Below are 7,782 nucleotides of genomic sequence, written 5' to 3'. Positions count from 1 at the left end.
TTTCAATCTCTTCTCAAAAAACAAACAACCGCAGTACATAATGGACAGTGCCTAAATTACCCTTAAGTGTACTTTAAACACTGAGAAGTGCAATGAAGGGATCTGCCTATTTCAATAGGCTGTACAATAGATAGAAGGATATTAAGAATAACATTTGTTTACATGATCTTCCATCCTGTCCTCCAAGTCAAACGTGTAAACATAACTATTATCCATCCCTGACTTGAAGCACACACTCCAACATCAACCCTAACGTTTTCTCCCTGAAGCGCTACCCTGTGGGAGGCTAGTAAATCAATAGTACATGCACTAATCACGGCCCTATAGCCCCATGCACAACGCATGTAATCAACAGAACGTGTAGTCTGATTAATAGGGGAAGGACGAGCACATCAGTCCTAGGTTAGGAACCTAAATCAGGCTTTTCATTATCACCTCTCCGCTTGATTTCTCTCTCTTTACAGATTTTTTTGCCGCCTTTCATTCCTCTCTGCTTCTTTGGTCCTAACGCCCACTGGAGGAGCTGGGAGGGAGGCTGATGGGGAGAGGGGAGAGGCAGTGGGAGGGAGGGAGGCTGATGGGGAGAGAAGGGAGAGGCAGTGAGGGCGTTGGGGAGGGATGGAGGGAAGCTGATAGGGAGAGGGGAGAGGCGGTGGGAGGGAGGGAGGGAGGCTGATGGGGAGAGAGGGGAGAGGCGGGGAGAGAGGGAGGGAGGGAGGGAGGGAGGGAGCAAAGGGACCAAAAGAGACAGAGAACATAAAAAGTGATGAGCGTCTCCTTAGGGAAGAGGGTCAGTGACGTGTCAACTGAACAGAAACGAGATGAATAAACTGAGAAGGACTGAGTCTAGAGGAGGGAGGAAGATGGAGGACGTATTTAAGTAAATCTGTGTCCTAAAGTAAACCCCTGACTGCGAACACACCGGTGGGCAGAGGGATAGAGGAATTAGCGGTGTTGGGGAGAGGAGACAGACATGCACCACAGCAGAAGATACAGGAAAGGAAAGATTTGTCTTCCAATATCAGGGAAATGCTCTGCCGTTTCCAGAGGCCTGTAAACAGACAGCCAGTCTGCTAATAGGCTACCTGTACACTGGAGTGTCTAAGCTGTCATTCCCCTAAGTGATCAGCGATGCGGGCATGACAGATGCGATGAGTGAAAGTAATGTTTCCACCTTACTGCCCAATGAAGGCTAGGCTGCTGGAGGAGTCACTGCTGCCAGACACGGAAAAGAGTCCAAAGGTGCAACATACACACGTAGTCTCTCACACACACACACACACACACACGCACACGCACACGCACACGCACACGCACACGCACACGCACACCACCACACACCACACACACACACGCACGCACACACACACACACACACACACAACCACACACACACACACACACACACACACACACACAAATAACACACATTAAACCCAGAGCCTAAACATCCTATTACACTCCCCATTACACAGACAAATGAGATCCTGGCCCCTCACCAATAATGTGCCCCCCATGTTTTCCCCATAACATCACCTGCAGCCAGGGCCTGCCAAAGCCTCACAAAGCACCTCCAAATCATGAGGCCCCGGCCTCTGTGTCGCTGTCTCACACCGACGTTAGTTAGAATCTGCTGTCTTTATGAGTGAATCTCCCCCCCTGTTTCCCAGACACATCTCATAACCGGACCAAGCGGCTGGCCGTGTGTATACCGCAGACGTCACCGTGTGGAGTCGCGGTGGGAACACATACATGGGGTACCGTCTACTCACCTTGTTGTACACGCCCCAGGACAGCTCAGTCTCGATCACCATGACGACGATGCCAAACATTCCAAAGATGAGCGCGTAGTCGCTCAGCCGTTTCCTCTTCTCGAACAGCGCCCTGCGATGGCCCAGTTTGTAGCCAATGTTTTGGTTCTTCCGCTTGCAGGCTTTGGACATGCTGCCCCGGGGCCCAGTGCCCACGCCCCCCACGCCTCCCTGCCTGCTGACCCCGCTCATGGAGCCCACGGCCCCCGAGCCGCCCAGCGTCCGCCGGCTCTCCACCAGCGCGTGGTTCTGGTGGTAGATGGACATCTGGTTGGACGGGGAGTCGCTGATGTCGTAGCGCCTTGCGTACGGAGAGTCCTCCTTAGACGAGATGACGATCTCGGGTGGGCTCTGGATGGGGGGCAGGTTGGTGGAGGACTGGGACAGGAGGGAGGCCGTCGGGGCGTCCCGCTCCCGCCCAACGCCGACGCCACCGGCGCCGGCCGCCGCCCCCCCGGCCACAGAGGAGACCCCACCCTCCTTGGTCTCGCTGCTGCTGTCAGACTCGATCAGGTTCCGGCGGGAGGCGCTCAGCCGGCTAAGTGGCTTCATGACCCCGCCCGTATACTTACAGGAGCTCATGGCGATCTCGGTGAAGGGGTTGCTGTCCCTGCGTGCACCAGAGGGCTGGCCTGCCGGTGTTTACAGCCCCGGTCCCTCTCCCGCTCCATGGAGGGCGAGTGGGAGGAGTAGAAGAGGGCGTTGTACACCGGGGAGTTCTCCCCGCTGAGGCTGTGCTGGGAGCCCAGGCAGGAGGACAGCGGGGTGCTGGTGGGGTGCAGGGCGTTGGGGATGGGGGGCGGCGGGAGAGGCTGGGCCCCGGAGGAGGAGAGCGGCAGCTTGGGCAGTGGGGCGCCAGCAGGCTGGGGGCGGCGCCGGAGGCCGAGGGGGACGGCGTGCTGCCGTTGAGGCGGTCCAGGCTGGTCCCGCCCATGTGGTTTGAGTGGTTGGCCCCGGGGAAGGCGCCCGTCATGGAGGGGTGGGATCTGCTGCCCAGGGGCAGGGGGAAGCGGGGGTCCTCGTCCTCGCTGCCCCCCAGCAGTGCCAGGCTCAGCGGCGGCTCCATGGCGGCACAGGTAGGGCAGGCCGCTCGCACCTGTCGGCTGCAGCCCATGCAAACACAGAGAACACAGGAGCTGGGTACAGCCACACACAGCAGGACATAATAGGAGCAGGTGCATTCAACACGCCCCACGTGGAGGGGAAGGAGGACACAAACAGACCATGGCCTCCGGTCATATTGACGGGCCCAGTGTGGACCGACACACACACATCAGGTTGAACATGTTGGTGTCAAAGGGGTAGAAAGGGCAAAGTTACTCAACGGGAAATTATTCAATTATGGTATTATACTATATTATTATTATACTATATGTCCACTATAAGATCCCCCCCCCCAACCCTATTTATATTCCCATAAGTCATGCCCCCCATCATATTGATGTCATGTCTGTGAAGTAGTTCAACATTATTTTAGCGCTGAAACAACACAGCTGACAACAATTGCCCTGCTACATATAAACACCAATGGGTGAACCGTTATTGTCCATGGCTCATGTCTCATGTGTGGATTTATCATAATGATAGCATATTTAATGTTTAATTAATCTCAGAAAGAAATAACCTACTTTCTGGAGGATACCTTTATGGGCCCTGAACCCCGAATCAACCCCCAACCCACCCCCTCCTCCTCCTCCTAACCCCCCTCCAATCAGTGTCTCTCTCCCCTTACCTCCGCTCCCTATTCCTTGGGCTTGGATCACTGGCTGGATGAAAATAGACTTGGACACTTTTTCTTTTTCATGTTGTCACGGCCATTCCAGCTGTAGCCTCGCTTGCTGTCATCATAGAGCTAGTACAGCCACCAGTCAGTTCCCACCGTTGCAAAAATAATTTTCTCTTTAGACGTTTCGCTGCTTCCACGGTTTTGTCGTCTTCTGTTTGTAAGATTTGTATGAATATAAAACGTACCTATATACACGTTGGAGTCAGCGGTTTATGGACGGCACCCATTTCGATCGTGCGAAGGACCAAAGAAAAAAATAATAACAAGAAAAACCTTCCAACATGTTTGTCGATAAATCTACTGTCAAAACCGTGAACCAACCTGTGAATCCATAATAAAATATTCACCGAGACCGCAAACCACAAACGGCGACAAAAAAAGAAGACAAACCTGATCAAGTCAAGTGAGATATTGTCGTTAGAATATCAACGCGCGATAAAAAGATCTCAACTCCTCCGACTCATTCAGTCCACTAAATGTAGGATCAATCTCTGTCTCCTGGAGCCGCTCCTCACTCTCCTGCAACTTCTCTCCTCTCTCCGCCTCCCGGGGCTTCTCATTGGACGGAGCAGACAGACACGATGATGAGCGACTAAACAGGTGGTAGCGATGGAGAGATGAATCCTGTACACCTGGTAAGCATTGAATTGTTTTTTTTCACTCGGGCACACTGTTCGGTGATTGGCTACCGCTGAATGAATTCACAATGTAACAATATGCCATAAGTACAGTGAAGGTGCATTCGTGGCTGCCATGCATATCTTTTTTAATAGAGTATTACAACAAAAACAACCACAGCATTGTCGATTTGGGGAAACATGTTTGGCTTTTATTTAGTTACTTTTATTAAATTAACATTTTATGAGGTATAAGAAAAGGCCACACAGATTAGACCATAAACCCGATGAGCCCAGTGAGCCATGAGGGATATCAAGTCTGCTGTCATGCGCCTCCATCCGTCCATTGCAATCCTCAGTAGTCGTATAGTGTAAAGATGCAGCCTGGCATCAGTGGAGATGCGGTGTGGTTATGTTTACCATTGAGTAGGCCCCATAGCCTAATAATTTCCCAAGCAGCATACTTTCAAATCCCAACCCTTATTAAATAACCTAATGCAATATCATCAGTATCAATCACTTTCGATAGCCCCACCTTAATTCGACTGGCAGACTTCATTCAAATTTAATGCTGTGCACGTCATGTTGTTTCAGTGCACTGTATCTGGCGAAAGGCCTACATGCAATTAGGTGAGAGTTTAGTCAATAATGCTTTATTTGTCAGAGATTTCACAGAGAGGAACTGGGTTCCAATTAACATAATTTATTATATTGAGAACAATTTAGAGCAAAAGTAGCGTGTGAGAGAGAAAGAGAGAGAGAAGAGAGAGAGAGAGAGAGAGAGAGAGAGAGAGAGAAGAGGAGAAGAGAGAGAGAGAGAGAGAGAGAGCGAGCAGAATTAGACTGCACAAAAAGTGCACAAAAGTGGAGGGACTGCCACGTTTAAAAGCGCATGAGATTAAATAAATAGCAATACAACACTAAATCCCTCTAGAGAGGAGAGAAAAAACAATACAAATATAAATATAGAATGATGAGGCTGTCTACACAGGGAGGAACTGTGCGTCCCACACCCAACACATAGCACAGATGTAGACTGTGGAAAAGATGTGAACAAGTGAATAATATAATAGATAGAAGAATAATGACTGGGAAGGCAGTTGCTATGCCAACCCCAGAGTATACAGATGAACCCTTCCATCTTATCTCATTTTCTCCATCTCTCTCTCTCTCTCTCTGAATACTCTCCCACTCCTTCCTTTTTAGTGCAATGGCACATAAATGTTTGAGTGACAGGAAATGATACGAATTCTATGAAACTTCTTAGACCGATTCATAGATTGAAGATGGAGGGGGAGAGAGAGAGAGAGAGAGGAGAGAGAGAGAGAGAGAGAGAGAGAGAGAGAGAGAGAGAGAGAGAGAGAGAAAGAGAGGAGAGAGAGAGAGAGAGAGGATTTGATCAGGAACAGAATGGCATTCAAAACACACAGTCCTTCATCCACATCCTAAGTGTTGTCTTCGGTCAGTACAATTCGATGTGTGTTCCCTGTTAGGTCTGCCCTCAGCTCAACTCTGTAAACTGGCCCACCTGTAATTTTCCGCTATGACACAGGTTATGAGATTATATCAACGTCTGACCTTCTAGCGTCAGAAGGAACAATGTGTGGTTCTGCTCTATTGTCTTCCTAACAAGACTTCTGGAGGACTCCTTGCGGCTGACCACTGAGCGGGGGGCACAAGCAGCCTCCACTCAGACCCATCACCCTAATCCTAATCATGCTCTGTGAGCCGTCGGTACGGCAGCAGAGAGAGCGTTCGATCCCCCTCTCCTCCTCCTCCTCCTCCTAACATAACACATCTACGGGCTGCGTCATGCTACACGCCGGAGCGGCAGAAGTGATGAGTAAGAGCATGAGACAGCTGCAGACCTCCCCCCCCCCCCCCCCCCCCTTTAATACACCACTTGGCTGAACCCTCACTCCATCAGAAACTCCCTAAGTGTTGCCCTACACAAGCTCCATCATATCCTAATGGCAGCGATTGCATTAGCCTCCCTGGACCCGTGTGGTCCCCCCCCCCCCCCCCCCCCCAACAAAGAGCCCAACGCTGCACGCAGATGGATTTCCACAGCAGCACTTGGTACCAGCGGGTATGGGGGACTAATCAGATAGAGGGAGAAGAGGTTGGGCATGAGGGAAGGAGAGGAGGGCGGGGAGAAATAGGAGGAAGGGATTGGCCAGGTGGGCCGGCAGCTAAAGGTGGCTGCATCAGCTGCCCTATTTAAGGGCCGAGCCAGCAGGGCGGAACCCACCAAACTTGCAAAACAAGTTTAATGAAAGGAAAACACACACACACACACACACACACACACACACACACACACACACACACACACACACACACACACACACACACACACACACGCAATCATACAAACAAACACAATCATACACACATTCAATCTTACACGCACACACACACACCATCATACCCACATACTCAACAACTTAAAGCTATATTGTCATGGTTGTTGGACCAATGTCAGACCGTTATAAACAGGTAAATGTATTCATGATGTCACCTCAGAAACGGATGTTGCTCCAACTTCACAGCAGTGAAGAGACGGGTTTAAAAAAAAAAAAAAAAAGAATGAGTACAATTCCAAATGAGGAAGCAGCCCAGCAGACTTTATCTGCTCTACAATGAGCATTTTATGGCACGTTCACATAGCTGGGTAATATGGGGAAAACATTTTCACGACGCCGGAAAGGTCTCGTGAACGACACCTCATGACGCTGACGCCGGAAAGGTCTCGTGAACGACACCTCATGACGCTCTTGATTCTACTTCTGTTCGGCAACTGGGGCCAGATTTTGATAACAGGTGTGTTCCAGATGCCTCGGACATCAGACTTCCGAGTTTCAAGTGGTTAAATCTCCCAGCTTTGTTGCGGCATTTCACTGAGGCATGCCCCCTTTTGGTCGGGGCCTCTCGGAATTCTGAGAGAGTGCCGAGTTCAGACAGTGATGACGCTCTCAACAAAAAATGCCGCAACCGTAAAAAGATTTATGGTGTAATCCATTTGTATGACACGCCGGTACGTGCAAATTGTAAGTTGTAAATCTTCCTAACCAACGTCATTGCGCGACGGCGGGTAGCGCTGACCTCTAACGACTCTAGCGTGGAACTACTAGTTTCCGGAGTTGGACTACAACAAGCGCTCTTTATTCCATGCATTCTTGTCGTATTGATTTCAATCAGGTTGTCGCCATCAGTGAGAATCATTGAGGTCGGACTTGGCCAACGGGAATATTTTGGGCCACTTGAATCTCAATTCACATGTGAAAAAAAAGGCTCAACTTATGTTGACGTTGAAATTAAATGCCCCGTTGGTAGAACTGCTCTATAGAACGCGCCTATAGAGCAGATACAGTTATTGTTTGATCCAGATGCCTCTGACACCAGCCTTCCGAGTTGCAGGTGACGTCATTTCCGGTCTCAGAGCACTTAGAGCATTCCCGTTTGTCTTTGTGATTGTGTCATGAATTTGGCTTGTCGTTGAAAAATGGTGAGCTCCATTAACCTCTTTAGCAAACCGGCTCAAAACAAACAACCCAACTTTACATTG

At 50.1% G+C, this 7,782-nt stretch overlaps 1 pseudogene; it reads right to left on the bottom strand.

Annotated features, from left to right (window-relative positions):
* Nucleotides 1-1,209: 1,209 nt before the first annotated feature.
* Nucleotides 1,210-3,760, bottom strand: LOC130390277 (small conductance calcium-activated potassium channel protein 3-like; annotated as a pseudogene).
* Between the last annotated feature and the right edge of the window lie 4,022 nt (nucleotides 3,761-7,782).

The sequence above is a fragment of the Gadus chalcogrammus genome, chromosome 10 (assembly GCF_026213295.1).
Source record: "Gadus chalcogrammus isolate NIFS_2021 chromosome 10, NIFS_Gcha_1.0, whole genome shotgun sequence".
NCBI classification, from domain to species: domain Eukaryota; kingdom Metazoa; phylum Chordata; class Actinopteri; order Gadiformes; family Gadidae; genus Gadus; species Gadus chalcogrammus.
Note: the sequence above shows the minus strand (reverse complement) of the source record. Positions and strands in the feature narration are given on the sequence as shown.